Below are 16,769 nucleotides of genomic sequence, written 5' to 3' on the forward strand. Positions count from 1 at the left end.
TCTGCATATTCTAGAAAATATTGCAGAAGTGTGAGATTCTTGTACATAAGTACTTTAATATTGCTTTGTAGATGGTATTGGATATCCCATCTCATTGCTTCAGTAGTTTTTAATACGTTAAAAATAATACACTAGTATGATTTATCAAAAATGTTTTATATCTCTTGAATTGAAAAGAAAATAGAAGTCACAAACAAACCGCAACATTGCTTCTGTTTATTAGGAGAGGAATCAGAACTTTTCTTCACACATGGACAAGAATGTCCAGTTATGATTAACAAAGACTCTGCATCTTAATAACATAGTAATGTCTGATATAAGCCACAGAAAGTTTCTTTTTCTGAATAATGCAAGATAAGGTGGACTTTGGAACCTGTGTTAAAGGTTCAGTAAGGTTAAAAGTGTCCTAGAAATTTGGGTAAGCCGGCAACCCTTTTTCTTTTCTTCACTAGTAACTTTTTGAGAAGCCATTTCTTTCAATCTTGGAAATGAGATGAGGATATTGTAAATAAAAATTAAACTTGCTGGAAATGGAAGAATCCACTTTCCAGAGATATGTTCCTCTTGTTCTGGGATCCATTATAGGTCTAATTAGATTCAACAGGTTTTTGTTCCTGTTAATTTTCATTGAAAAAATTTAACTTCATGGAACCTTTTGGATTGAAGGACAGAATATTCTTTACATAAGAACAGAGCGCATCAGATGATCAAACCCTCATAGAGACATATCACATATCAGTTTACTAAGGATAATGATATTTAAACTTATCGGCACTTTGAAAAAAATATTTACCATGTATTGAATAATAATGTTCCTTGCTAAATTTTATACATTTTTATATATATTTGAATTGATAAAGAGAAAGCATACTATGATATTTTTGGAACTGTAAATTTGATAATTTTAATAGATGCAGCAATCCCTTACTACAGAAATAGATAAATTACTTTGAAATTGTTAGTGATAATTAAGAGTAAGCCTTGTTGAAACAGTGAGATTGAATGAATTTACATAATGAGGAGGCAACTTTCCAGTGTTTTTCAAAAGATTGAAAATTAGCTAATGGGGGGAAACTATTACAGTATTACTTGCTAGGCCTCCCAACTTCACTCTGACTTCCAATCAGAAACCAACTTATAAAAATACAACTGACCAAAAAAACAAAAAACAAACCAACAGAAGAACACATAATAAAATGAAAAAAGGTGCCAAAATTACCCTATCCCATATGCCTGGGAGAACAGCCAGGTCGTCAGGGGTTATCTGAATGATATAACAATGGGACCACCCAAATATTGGGGGAGGAGCAGGGGGAGAGATTATTCCATAATGCAATAGAGTATATTTTCCTTCAGAATGACGTTCTTTAATTGACAGGATCCAGAGTGCACTCAGCTTGCCGGATCAAATCAAATAGGCAAAGATAACTTGAAGACTGTCCTTCAGGTAGCTAAGCCCTATGATATGAAGGCTTTGATAGTGATAACTAGTGCCTTGAATTGAGCAGACATGGAAGCCAACTGTCAACCAGTGCAGCTTGCAAAGTAATTGGGTCACACGTGCATAACCTGATGCCCACATCAATGTCTTTCCCATGCATTCTGAAACGGCTGTAGCCTCATAATGTTCTTTAAGGGCATCCCTGTGTAAAGCATGCTACCTTAATCCATTCATGAGATAATATGGGTACAGGTGACTCTAAAGGGTCTCTTGGTCCAGGAAAATTAACAACTGGTGTATTAGATGTACTTGTTTACAGTACCTCTGGGCCAAGCTTACACATGCTTATAAGCAGAAGCTAAGAGTTCAAGAGGACCCCCAGATTGCATATAAATCTCATATAGGAAAATGCAGCCTGATTTGAGAGCCAACAAAGAATACTTCCAGATGGGAGCGGGGGGCGGGGGTGTAAATAGACATAATCTGTGGTCATAACTTGTCAGGACTGGCCCTTAATCTGTTCCTCCCCATCCACACCTGCACTTCTTCCAGGCATTGGGTTAGGACTTCAACTGCATCTCTTGACAAGCCAGGAGTTAACAAGCACAGATGGATATTATGTTTCTGATGCTGTTACTATCATGTGAAGATTTTCAGAAAGCAAACTGTACATTAAAATATATAAAACCTTAGCCATTGATATTTTAACTGCACCACATGAATATGCTTCTAATGCATTTTTGTAATTTTGATTGGACATCTATAGCTTTTTCAAACAGTTCTATTTAAAAATATTCTTGTTGGTATAGAGCAAAAATGTATAATCTTACCCCATTGGTATACGTGATGCTTTTCTAAACAACATAAGGAAAAATGAGTTTATTCCAAAGTGATTATGGATTACATTCCAGTGGGGAACAGACAGATGTAACATGATCAATGTGTTAAATGTGTAGTTACAGAAAATTTTATTTAGAACAAAGATTTTACAACTAACATAGGATTTAAGGAGAACATAGTTAATCGGCATTGATGCATAAAGGAGAACAAAAAGCTAGGAAAAACAATTTTAAATAGCTGGCATTAGTTGATTCTCTTTTTCAGGTCATGTTTTGGGAATTGGTGAAACCTAGAATATAATTTAACTTTCACTATTAAATACATTCTAAACTTTAGGAGCTGACTGGTTTCCAATGTGCTTTGTTTGATTTTGACTTGAAGGGTCCTTGTGCTCTCTGAGCATGTTTGGTTTCTTGCAGACATTTCATTACTCAAACTAGGTAATTTAATCATCATTTTGACTTGGTCTTTATGAACCCAGCTGTTCTTTGCTTAATCAAAATTTGTTTATCAGTGATATACAGGCAGCCCTTGACTTATAATTATTTCTTTAGCAACTGCTCAGAGTTAATGGGAAATCCAATAAGAAAAGTTGCAAGTTATGATTATATGATGTCTTGTTTAATTATCATGGTGACTTGCCTAATAAATGCAGCAAAAAAAGTTTTAAAATGAGTGTGATCGTGTGATGCTTCACATAATGAGTGTACCATTTAATAAATTTTCTGGTCCATATTGTAGTCATAAGTCAAGGACTACCTGTAACGTGGACCTAATTAGTTATGAAATTAAGCCACCACTTGTCATCTTTGACTCAGTTAAAGGTTTTTTCTATGTTTCATTTACTACATCACAAATTTCAATATGAGTTGCATGTATCAAAATTATTATTGGAATATTATCCAAATTTGGCAATTAATCTCTGGTTCTTTTATTGGAATAGGGATTCAGATACTTCAGACATAAATAAATGAATAATCCATAAATAGATTTAAAATGCATGCCCAGTATTGGGTCAATATAAACATTTTAGGAAATATATTGTAATTTCTTTTTAGATGCCATTTTAAGGGAGTCCTTCAATTGTAATTATTACGATAAGTCAATGAGTATTTGGAAAAAAAGTGGCATATGCAGTTAAACAGTAAGACATTTAATTCATTATATAATGCATACATTGAAATAATAGAATTAATATATTTTATCCCAACTTTTTATATATAATTCAAGGCACATTACTCCTGCTTCCTATTTTTTTTTACAACAGCAACCCTGTAAGTTGGGTTGGGCTCAGTGAGAGTGATTGGTCCAAAGTCACCCAATTGGCTTTCATGCCTAATGGAGGACTAGAACTCACAGTCTCTTTGTTTCTAGGCCAGTACCTTAACCGTTACACCAAATTAGCTCTCTAAACTATAACAGATAGGAAAAATTATGCAAAAATACTTCCAGAAACAATGCTTGTTTCATAAGTGATTCTGTCTAAAAGAGTATGTGTTGTGTCAAAGCTGAAAAAAGTTTTTTCTTATTTCAGTAGGAAACAACCCTCCAATTTAATTGGTATGTTTATTAATTGAGAGCGAGCTTTTTTCTTCTATATCAGTTTTAACAGTTCTTTAGGATTAACAAATTAAATAGAACTAGTACATTATGAGAAGTATTTTGAGCTGTGTATAATGTGCAGATCAGCATTGTGAAGCTTGTGGCCAAGGACATCCAAGGACACCAATGGGCTTGATAGTGACAAAAGACCTCGGAGGAATAACAATGGTGATACCTGTTTGGGAGGTCTTGTTTAGGGGTTTTGTTAGAGTAGCTTTGTAAGACGAGTACTATTAACAATTAGTTCCATCTTTTTGATGTTGGTAAGACTAGTTGTACTTCCAAGTATTAGTGAAGAGGTCAGATTTAAATGGGAAATGTTGCTGAACTTTACATCTTAAGTGAAAAATACGGGTGTTTTTTTTCCAGTACTTGCAGAAATGTGTGACAAACCAAAATCAAATTTATAGCCATTTAAAACTTGAACAACTTTTAATCTTACTTGTTTTTGCTTGCCATGTTTACAGTCAGTGCAAGACACAAACCACCCCCAAAAGTTTAAACATTATAACCATAAGTGCCTAATTATTTTAATTTGTCCCATCCCATCAATTACATTATTTCTGTTTGGAGTACTGGAAATTCATGAAAATTCTAAAATCAATCTACTTGTGTGCGGAAATATGACATTGTTAGTGTTAATGTATTACTATGTTTTGTCAAGGAGCTTATGACATGCACTGTTCAACGCACAGTGTACATTAGTGAATATCTTGAACTAAAGCAAGATATCAGTTATGAAGGATGATGGTTTTCAAAGTTTCTCAACTAAAACTAGGATGCAATACCTATTTACAAACCTAGCTTAGAATTTCAGTTATGTCATGAGTTTTTATTAATGTTGAAATAAATATATATACTAACATAATTCAAGAAATCAGAAATCCCTTTTAAAATATTTATTTATTTATTGGATTTATGTGCTGCCCATCTGGTCTGAAAGCAACTCTAGGTGGCTTACAAACATTAGAAATAAATTAAAGTACTGACATTTTGCAATCTTTAAGATGAAACCTAGCATGGGGTTTTATTGAATTATTCAGATTTTTAATAATGTTTTTGCATTCATTACAGTAAAACTACAATTATAACTTTTTGTACAATGCTACACTTCAGACACTGAGGCATAAAGAATAAAGAAAATCAGTTAACATTAATATTAAACTACAGCCCTGTCAAAATGCTTTGTACAAGAAATGATTACAAAATATTTTACAAAAGTGATATCTGTTATAGAAAATGGTGTTATTTTGTACTTGTTAATCTAAAGGTTCCAGAGGATAATACTATTGAATATTAATTATATTATATAAATCAGTTTCAGGTAGGTGAAACTTCTAGTATATGATTGATTGGCAATTGGTATTTTTCAGTTGTGTAGATTAGCTGCCTGCCTGTTTAACAAAGCATTTTCTTCCTAATTGTATTGTATTGCAAGTGCTACCTGGTTTTGAGATTTTCTTTCAAAGGAACATCATTTTTATTGACATCTAAGACACTTGAATCTATACATATGGTGATTCTCATAAATTATTTTGTGAATTGGATAGTTGAACTTCGCTCAAGTTCAATAAAATTATTGGACTATAATTTATAGTAGGTTTAAATTACTCAGTTTTAAAATTAATAAAGGATTTCTAATAATTGTCTCACAATCATCAGAGCAAATACATTGCAGTAGTTATACTCTATTCCTTGAGAAGAAGAAATTTGAATGGCAACAGGAACAAATAATGTATTTTTCCATATTCCTATGACTTTCCTGTTTTGAAAGTTCTTTACAGTAATGATGTTGGATTCTTTTTCTTCAAGTACTGTTATCTAAAAAGTTACAAGATTATTGGATTTTGTAGAAAATGCAAATAAGACAAAACCAACAGCAATAGCACTTAGACTTACATACCGCTTCACAGTGCTTTACAGCCCTCTCTGAGTGGTTTACAGAGTCAGCATACTGCCCCCAGCAATCTGGGTCCTCATTTTACTGATCTCAGAAGAATAGAAGGCTGAGTCAGCCTTAAGCCTGGTGAGATTCGAACTGCCAAATTGCAGGCAGCTGGCAGTCATCAGAAGTAGCCTGCAGTACTGCATTCTAACTGCTGAACTGCCCTGGTTCAAAATCAAAGACAATTTTCATTGACATTTTATATTACTTTGTCCCCAACAAAAAATCGAAGTCAGGCAGTAGGCACAATGAAAGATACGTTGTAAATGTACTGAGTGAAGGTGAGAAATTTACACATTCACAAAATATTTGTCATGACCAGCTACAGCTACCAGCTACCATTCCTTATGACAATATTTGTCATGAACAGCCATTGCCAACTGTATGCATTCTAGTCCCCTGGGACATTCTGCCACTCCAGCAAAGATTTATGTCTTGGCCAGTGGAAATATTTTTAAACAAAACTCTTAGGTGTAACCACTTGTTCTTTATATTTTCTATGGCTGTATGTAGAGCTATGCGTATAACTTTCCATTTTTATAATCAAAATGTGCATAATCATAATTAATGCCTAAGTGCATTAAATCAGAGCAAAGTTATGTAGTTTTATTGATACTGTAAAGAAATTGTATGTTTGACTACTGAGTTGTAATTTGGTCAACAAAAGTAATACATTGCAGTTGATACTAACCCAATAAAATTATTGCAAAGCTACGCAACAACATGCTAAGAATAATAGCATTTTAATCTTGTATTTGCTTAGCGAAAATCATTTAGAATTTAACTCACAAAGAACTGATTGACCTGAGCTAATTCAACTCATCAACAATTACTTCTGCAAACCTTTCATAAAATTAATATATGCCAATCGTGTGTTACATGTTCTGAGAAATACTTTATCTGTATTGGGCAGACACATTAAATTGCATTTGTCTTGCATCTGAAAGAAAATAAAAGGTTTCTTTTACTTTAATATAAGGGTTTCAGCTTTCCTTTACTTCTGTATTCCTCAAATTTACCCTACCTCTAAGTAACTCTAAGTAGCAAGCTTTTAGCTACTTACCTTTCTTAAGTACATTGCTTTGGTGGCAGCTTTCTATCCCACCACAAACTGTTTAGAAGAACATCTAAAAAGTTGTTTCTTGTTCACCAAGTAATTGGCAGATGAGCGGGTTTTTTTAAGAAATGTCAATTCTTACTCAGATAAGAATGATGAAATATTATTACCTTTATTGTCAGAGTACGACATGTGTACAGTGAGATTGGCTGAGCCTTCCTTCATGCACCCACCCACCCACCCAACTCATAGTGAGGACAGAAATCCAAAAAAGTACAGGTAGTCCTCATGACCACAGTTGAGTCCAAAATGTATTGCTAAGCAAGACATTTGTTAAGTGAGTTTTGCCCCATTTTACAATCTTTCTTGCCACCATTGTTAAGTGAATCATTGCAGTAGTTAAGTACTGACATATTTGTTAAGTGAATCTGGTTTACCCATTGACTTTGTCAGAAGGTCGCAAAAGGGGATCACATGATTCCAGGACACTGTGACTGTCATAAATGTAAGTCAGTTGCCAACTATTTGAATTTTGATCATGTGACCATGGGGGTGCTGCAACAGTCATAAGTGTGAAAAATGGCCATAAGTCACTTTTTTAGTGATGTTTAGTGGTCACTAAATGAACTGTTGCAGGTCGAGGACTACTTGTACTAGAGGTGTTATCTCAAATAGAATATGGTGTGGTATTTGAAATACCACTTTGTAGAGAAAACAGCTAAAAATGAACCACAATTTATGGGAAATATGCTAAAAATACATGCTGACTTTATTATTATTTTTAGTTAGATGAGCCTAGGTAATATTCTTTGAGCTTTTAAATGATAAACATTCAACACGTATATAAATTGAGCAGCAGTTATTTTCTTCAGAACTAATGGAAGTGGATATACTCACCTTCACAAGTGGAAACTGAAGATGTCATTGACGCCCCGAATCAACATATTGATGTTTATCGAAGACATTTCTCAAGTAGAATGTGTCTAGAAAGCATTCTTTGGTGATAATCTTAATGGGGTGCAGAATATCTTGTCTGATGCAAAAGTATGTGTTCCAATATATAACCCTGTATGCGCGGTTTATAAACTTTTTTTTAGAAATATTAAAATGCAAATTGTTCTCTCTATCAAGAACTTTTATTTTGGTTATGTCCTATTTATATTTTTAAAGGCTATTTTTTATACATGCTTTGCAAAATATACTATTGCAGGAGATTAGGATAGAGAAAATGAACATAGTTCTTAAATATACAACAAATGCATATTCAATATATGTAGCTTTTTCATAGTGAATGAATAAATTGTTTGTCATCTCAGGGAAGGTAGCATTTTTTCTTCGACATTTTTTACAGGTAGTATTTATTATTTAGCCAAGAGCTATGATGTCATAACAAAGGAAGTCTTATCAAATAGTTTTGAGTTTTGCCCAGGAAGAACTATTACAGCTGCTGTATTGTATCTTTAGGTGCTGTGTTCCACTTAGTATCCACAATTCAATGAGAAACTTTAATTTATTTTAGCTTTTAGAAAATATATTTACTATTTTGTTTAAAATGAGATATTAAGGGAGATCCAGTTTAATTTCCTAGGTGGGAAGAAATAAAAGCCAGAAATAAATAATACTAGATATTTTGGTATTATCTAAATCTTAGCTATCATTATCTTAGTTATTATTGGAAAATACAAGTAACGGACCCCATTGGCATATATGTTTAATAAAATGGTATTCTTGGTAATACTTTTGATGACAATTTTGTAATATTAAAACTTTTCAGTTCCCAATTTTGTTGCATTCATCCTAGTATACTGCTGCATTCCTTGTTTATGAAGAATAAAAATCTTGAGTAAATTTGATGTGTTTTGGAACGTGGCACAAGCATTATAGTTGACTAACTGAAATAAACAAGCCTATTTCTTCCCAAATTCAGCTGAGATGCATATATTCAGTGCAGGCTTTTGGTTTTATTACCCCAAAATAATGCCAAGCTAAATGGTTAGTTAATGTTTGGTTGCAGTCAAGATCCTCAGTTAAATTACAAGGATTGCATAATTAACAATCTCATTTACTAAATTTTATAATATAATAGACACTTATTTTTAAATGAAGACTTATATCCAAGATAGAAAACTAGTTAAATGTTTCTAGGTAATGAAAATAGAATTATAGTTGTGTATATTAATGTATCTTACGTAGAATAATTTTATACAGGGAGTATCTTCTTAGTAGCTTCCCTGCCTCATTCTTTTGGAGGTATGTAATTACCTACATATTAATTACAACAATTTAATTACATTAAAATTAATTATTAAACTATGAATTAATTATAGAACTACATATGTAACATTTAGACATGTAAAATGTCCCATACTTATCCTATACCAGTTTAGGAATAACAGAAAGTAACAAAAAAAGTTTGAAAGATCAGGAGAACGGTATCCTATGTAAAAACTATTTCAAATGCGTGCAGAAATAGAACACATAAATGTAACCAAGTGTTAGGTGCAAACAGAGTTTAGTTAGCTATTTTATGCCTATTTCACAGGAACCTTTCCTGTCTGCACCTGAATCAGACTACATAAGATTCGTTTGCAGCATTCGTTTGTGGGGGAAGAGGAGATTGAACTTCTCTTTGTACCTGTCTAGGCTAATTCCCTGCTTGACCCCTCCCCCTGGCTCAGCCAGCCTCTCTAATACCAAGCGAGTGAAGGATATTGCTGGCTTCAATTGAAATTATACATACACATACAGACAGACATATACACACACGCGCGCGTACACACCATGTAAAAGCACAGTGAAAGTTTATCCCACTACAGTTTATTCTTGATGTGACTTATATATTAGTAATGCAGCTAGACAAAATTCGTTCCAAAGTTATAAAATAAATAAATATAAAATACATTGCAAATAGACATAATTAGATTTGCTGAAGTGAGAAGTACAGCTGGTCATTTTTTGAAATGTAATTGAAAATCAGAATTGAGAAAAGGTATAAGTAATTTAGTAAAAAATTAATTATAGGATGCCCAGCAGGTGGCAGCACCTAGGTAACCTGGCTGATCTAAAAGAAGACCTACAGTAGGATGTAGTTAAGGAAAGGCTTGAGCAGAACCCAGTTGATCATGTAAATATTCCATTTCTCATATCTGAGAAATCCAACAATATATTCTATATTTAATTGGAAGTTATTTATTTCATGGCAGCTACATTCAGGTATAATGAAGAGAATAGTGTCTTGTTTTGCTAAATAGAATAGAATTATTTATTGGCCAAGTGTGATTGGACACAAGCAATTTGTCTTGGTGCAAATGCTTTCAGTGTACATAAAAGAAAAGATAAAAAAAGAAAAGAAAGCTGCCGTCCATATTTTATGCATCTCACAGACTGGAAATTTGTTTAAAGACTCAAATTACTGTAAAATGTATGAATTGAAACATCTTGAGAGCTTTACTTGTTCTGTAAGCGTTTTCACTGTTATGTCAATGTGGGTAATAATCTGTCATTGATAGATCATATATTCTGGTGATGCATGAAACTCAGAATTAACTATGCCTTTCCTGATGTTTAATTTTGGAAAATAAATGCAATACAGGAAATACGTTTTGTATATAAACCAAAATATTTTTTAAAATAATTCCAAATAAAGTTGAATGACAATGAAACTTCTGATTAATAAATGCAATGTATAACAGATGAGAAAGAATTACCAAGTATGCTGGATTTGTTAACAAATTCATTGGAAGCAATGCACAGGTGGCACATTTTTCATGGTATTTTGGTTAAAAATTTGTGCTAAGGAAGATCTGTTCCATAGTTGCTGGATAGAATAGCGTGCCATGAGAGAGTAGTGCTTTTTTCACAAAATTGTTCCTTTTTTTTTTGCAATCTTTTTCTTTTCTATTAATTTGACTGAGGCCTAGAAATAGCAACTAGAAATATACTTATGGGACTCTGATATTAAATATAAGAAAGAATTAGTTTTTAAATTACTGATCAGAAATCTCTTGATGTCCTTTTATTCCACTGTAAAATAGAATAATTTTATTCACAAGAATTTTTTTAGCTCAGCATTTGACCCAGCCTACTAAATGGTTATTCATAGAGAATATCTCTTCAAATATCTGAAATTATCTTCCATTCACACCAGACTTCCCAACATAGTACTGAAGAGTATATCAAAAAATATAGGGAAGGAAGGAAAACCTGACCAGATCAAACATGAATCGAGATTGCAGCCAACTATCTTAAAAAGGTTTAATATTAAAAGGAAAAAAAAACACCACTTTTAAATCCATGTTACAACATGAAACACCAGATTATTTTGCATTTTTTTTGTTTTGGAGCCTGTTTAGAAGCATCAAGTAGTCTGCTCTGTTTTGCAGTATTTAATTGAAGCTACAATCATGACTATAATTATAAGCAATGCCAACTACGGGAATGTGTGTACTAATCATGCAAATGAGCCAAATTATTATCCCTAGAAAACTAATGAGAAATAATAATGTAATTGTGACTTGACAATAGAATACCCAATATGAAAGATTACAGTTGTTTTTCTGGTTCAGATATTTTCTATACACATACTTTGTCCCCATTGAATTCTGAAACATCATATAAATGAAATGAAGTTAAATCCTAATGTTTTGCCCTGGATTATTGGGATGGTGCTGTGGCTGAACACATGTCATTCCCAAGAACTAGTTCATTCTTATCCTCATGTTTCTGGGAAATAATTGTAATATTCCTGTAGTAATAGTAGTATTCATGTTCTAGTTTATGTATCTTTTTTTTCTTGAAAACACAATTGAGAGTTTTAGTGAGGATATAGTGAGAGATGAGATGTAGGGGAGATGGGCAGCATAAAAAAATCAATAAAAATAAATGATTTAAGATACAATTCTGTGCATTTTTACTTGAGAGAGGCTGGATGTAATAGTAATTTTTTTTACAGATATGTGTAGGATTGGCTGTGATAATGCAGTTGCACACACACTTAGAGGTCCCATTAAGCCTTGTATATTTACATTAAATACAGGTAGTTCTTGTGTACCAGTTTCTCAGTGGCCATTCAAAATTACATCGGAACACCACCACCACCACCACCACCCCATAAAAAAAGCTAAATATGATCCAGTTCCGGAGTTCTGATGGCTTGGCAACTAACTTAACTGTTGTGGTTGGTTGCAGTGTTCCATGGTCCTGTGGCTGTGATTTATGATGTTTTTCCCCCAGTTTTTGGCCTTTTTGGCTGGTTTGCAGCAAAGAGCACTCACAGGAATCATTGATTCATTAATGACCAGTGCAAAGGTTTAAAAAATAGGTTCTGTCCTATTGATGCCTTGGCTTATCACTATTCTAACTTGGGAAGAGAATTCTGGGCTCCATTATGGTCGAGGTATAGGTAAAAATTGAGATGCTGTTAATGTTTGTAGTGATGATCATGCACAAAAAGCATGAAGCTATAGCAAAAGAAGATGAAGTGTCTCTTCCAAATTTTGATCTTTTATCATAAGTCACACTGAAGATTACCTATATGTCAGTCTTCGGGAATTAATGCATAGTTTAGGGAACCTATTTTGAACTATTTGAATAATATAGTTCAAGGGTTTTCAAACTTGGCAAGTTTAAGACTTGTGGATTTCAACTCCCAGAATCCCTGAGCTAACATGACTGGAGGAGGAATTCTGGGAGCTGAAGTCCACAAGTCTTAAAACTGTCAAGTTTGAAGACCTCTGATATAGTCAAATGTAAATAGCTTTGAGGGTGACCATGGCAGATCTGAAGGAGATGATGCAAGTCAGAAGGGATGGACAACGCTGACCCATAGGGTGGGTTGGACACAACTGAATGTCTGATGGTGAAATAGCTTTTAGATGCCAAATTTTTTTAACTGCCGTGAGTGTAAATTCTTCAAACATCCAGAGTAAATCTCTCTTGGTCATGAAATGTGTAAAATCATAACTTTATGCAGGCTTTTATGTTTCTTTACTTTTCTTTATATCTGCAGTTTCCATGTATAGTAGCAGTCAGACCAAAACAACTGCTCATTTACTTAAATCTCTCTTGAAGTACAGTTGCACATCCTGATTAGCATATTAGCATAGTCTTTTCAACTTGAGTTTTTCAAAATACCTTTTAACTGCTCTTGGCATGTCCAGGATTACATCTAGAGATTATTATACTAAGAGGGCAAATGGTAAGGATGAACCCATTAGAAGCTTAAATATTCACCTCCCTTCCCATCCCATCCTTACAATTAAAATAGGAGTACTGGCAGTATTGGTGATCCCAAAGGCTTAAGTTTCCTGAAAGGATGGTGGCTAATATTTTAACTGGCTAGTTCACAGGTGTCAAACTTGATCACGTGGTGTGACGTATCATGGCGTTTTTGCCTTTGTGGAGCCAGGGTGGGTGTGGCCTTCATGTGATGCACCCGGCTCCCAGGTCGCCAGTTTGACACCCCTGGGCTAGTTCAACATGAGTAATAAGTAAAACATCACTCAGTCTACTCCCATCTGGAAGTGCAGGATAACGTTTTCTCAGAAATGTAAATACTATAAAATCTAAGTTGAGCCATTGGGCTTTGAGATCTACAGAATAAATTAATATACCATCTAGCTGATCTTGCCTGAACTGAAAAAAATGCAACAACCCAGTATTGATTAACACTTGAATGGAAGACTACCACGAAACCCTGGGAATAGTTTAAGAAATTGAGCAAATTTCCCAGATGGCAGTGGCATGCCACTTCTGTATAGTTACCAAAGAAAACTACATTTGTTTGTCTATGCAGCCAGCAGAAGCTTTGCTTGAATGAGTTTTCACTTTTTTAACATACCATTTTATAACAATATTGCATCTAATATTTTATTTTTTTCATGCTACAGTCAGATATACACACTTTGTAAGCCTTACAAAATGTCTGTAACTTGAAACGCTCACTTTGGCAAAACTACCAGGTGATACAGTATGAATATCTTAATATCCTATATTTTCTTAAAATAGCTCTTGGACAAATAGTGCTGTGAATTAAATATCGTCAAGTCAGCAGCATTGCAATTGCAGATAAACCCATTGATACCAATGAGGCAGGAAAGCAATGAAAGGATCCTTTCAAATGAAAAGTCAATGCTAATTGTTGTGTTTTCTGCTTCTTCAATGCCGCCCTTATGTTACTCCTTGTTTCTCTCACTTTTAGCATCCTGCCTGGCCTTTGCTTTTTCTCATTTTCAAATATCATTCCTATTAATGTTATAGCTTCCTCGATTCCTGATACGTAGCAAATTCCATTGAAAGAAACAATAATAATGGACTTAATGATGTTACCACACTATTATAGGGTAATACCATAATATATGCTTTGTTGTAAATGTAAACATATGTTATTGATTTCATAGTGTGGATAGAGAGAATTAGGAATGCTTACCAGTCCATAAAATAATGTTAGAAGTTTCAGTTGACATGAAGATTTATTTATTTATTGCATTTATATTGCTATTCACCCATGGCAACTCGAGGCGGCTTACAGAATATATGTAATTCAAGATTGTTCTGAAATCCTTGTTGCTCTCAGTCTGGTTGTTTGGTTGCAGATGTTTCACTACCAGACTAGGTAATGCCTTTAGTGCTGGAAAGGAGAGTAAACCTTACTCCCTTCCAGTACCAAAGATATTACCTAATTTAGTCATGAAACATCTACAAGCAGACAACCAAAACTCAAAAAGCAACAAGGACTCCATAGTTAAAAATTTGTAACTCAGTAAATAACAACAGTGCTTGCTTTAGGTATGGAAGATACGTATATTACACTGACTCCTACTATCCTTTTTTCAATCTTTTTCATATTTGCATGTCTGATAATTACTGTCACAAATTAATGTTTATCTGTTTGATTTGAATTATATCATGTTTGTGGCAGCAAAGCTTTTGGTAATAAACTGATTCAGCAAAGAACATTCGTGGACGTTATAGTTGCTCAGGAAACAAAGCCTGCAGCAAGAAATGCTGACAGTTGAATTTCTTTACAGGAATACTAGCTTGGTTACAGTCAAAACGTTGCAGATTATGAATGCAGTGGTGTCTTATATAGGGATGCTAGCGAACTGACTCTAGGAGCAGATCTACCCAGCAACTGTACCTCCATCCTCTACTGGACTTTGCAGAAGATTATGCTGCTCTGAATCATGTCATACAACGTGTCCTTGCTGTTCACCCAGAATGGGTTGAAGTGGTATTGCTTTCCCGTAGTTTTAACATGTGCTACTCCACTTTAAAGGAAATGATTAGTGTTCCCTGAAGGCACAGCATGATACACTCTACTATTCTTTCATTTGGCATTTGAGGTGTTCTGCACATTGCTCCCCCCCCCCCCAATTTTTGGTCCCTGTCTTGTTACTTGTTGTTGACTGTGCAGTTGAGAAGATTTTACCTAACAGAGGAAGTGGGATCCATTCCACTGATGCTTTTAGTGAATAACATCCAAAAGTCAGTTGATAAGGATGTGACACAAAAACCATGAGAAAAAAAAACAGGTTGAACTGCCCCAGATGCTAACTATGCCTAAGTCCCAAGTAAAAGGCTTTACTGTCCTCTTAGAGTCAGTGGTATTGCTTATGTAAGCAACAAGTACCACTAACAATGGTAGCTTCCATTTACAATGCAATGTTGTATGAATTGCTAATAATCAGTAGTCACGCAGGAAGGAAAGTAGGACAGAAGTAGGCAATGAACTCAAAGCAAAAGTCAAAGAGAATGATTAGAGAGAACAGAATTGGGAGAAAGGGGGAAAAATAAAAAAAATGTGTAAGGACAGAATAGCCAAATATAATAATTTAAAATTGGCAATGGACTAGTAAACTAGCATCCAATGAAATGCTGAAAAAAAATAAAATGGAGCAAAGTGTCAGAGCAGAAATTACTCAACTGGCAAGAACAAGTAGACTGATAGAACTATAGTAGGAAACCATCCATTAAAAGAATGAGCTTTTAATTTATAAACCTAAATCTTAAAACTGCTGAATTTTAAATTTCTGAATCTAATAGGGTGTCTCTTTTTTGTTTCGCAATGTAATCCATTGCAATGTGATTTGGCAGTCCCTAAAAACAAATATTTTTTCTTCATTCTAGTACAAAGTATTGTTAGCATGTTAGTGCAGGTTCTTATATAAGCTGGTTGATACTCAAGTTTACCTTTCACACTGCACTTTGAGAATTACATAAAGCAGTTGAGTTTTCAAATGTCCCACTGTGCATGTAAGTGTAGTTTGATGCTTTAGTGTTTGAAGCTAATATTCATTGGCTTAATGTTTTTTCTTCTGTTAGGAATGGGATGTTTCCAATGGTTTTCAGATATCAAGTCAGTTATCTTCTAAATTTTGCTATTATCTAATATTGTATTGGACATTGGAGTGCACAATTATCTAGAGATAGGATTTTTAAAATTAAATGTCTTTTCAAAGTAAGTGATAAACTATTTTAACTGTAGAAATGGTTATTTTCCCATGAGCTGTTCAGAGCATCCAGAATTGGGAGGTGCTTCAGTCTCTTCTCCTCCACAGGACTCCTCAGCGTCCCCCAGTTTTAGCTCAGCCTTCGTGGTAAGAGGTTGTGCACTCCCTGACTGGAACGGTTGTTTTTTTTTTTCTGATTCAGGTTTGCTCTTGTGGTATTTTGGTGTTTAAAATTCTTTCCCATTTAATTTGGATTTGTCTGGCTTGTCCCTTTATTAGGTTACCTAGCTCAGTTCAAAAACTGTTTCCCTTTTCAAATAGCGGAGCCTGCCACTCCGCAGGCAGCTTGAGGCTTCTGCTTCAGGCAACTCTTTATCTAACCTTCAGATCACTTTCTTTGCGATCGGAGCGGAGCGCTCGCAGCCGCGGCTCACT

At 34.2% G+C, this 16,769-nt stretch overlaps 1 protein-coding gene across 3 annotated transcripts in view; it reads left to right on the plus strand.

The window, feature by feature from the left end:
- CPNE1 (copine 1) overlaps positions 1 to 16,769 on the plus strand; it is a 57,565-nt gene that overhangs the window by 13,264 nt on the left and 27,532 nt on the right. The gene's annotated exons all lie outside the window — the stretch shown is intronic.

Source organism: Pseudonaja textilis, chromosome 3, assembly GCF_049901715.1.
Source record: "Pseudonaja textilis isolate UNSWEBS1 chromosome 3, rPseTex1.2, whole genome shotgun sequence".
NCBI lineage: Eukaryota > Metazoa > Chordata > Lepidosauria > Squamata > Elapidae > Pseudonaja > Pseudonaja textilis.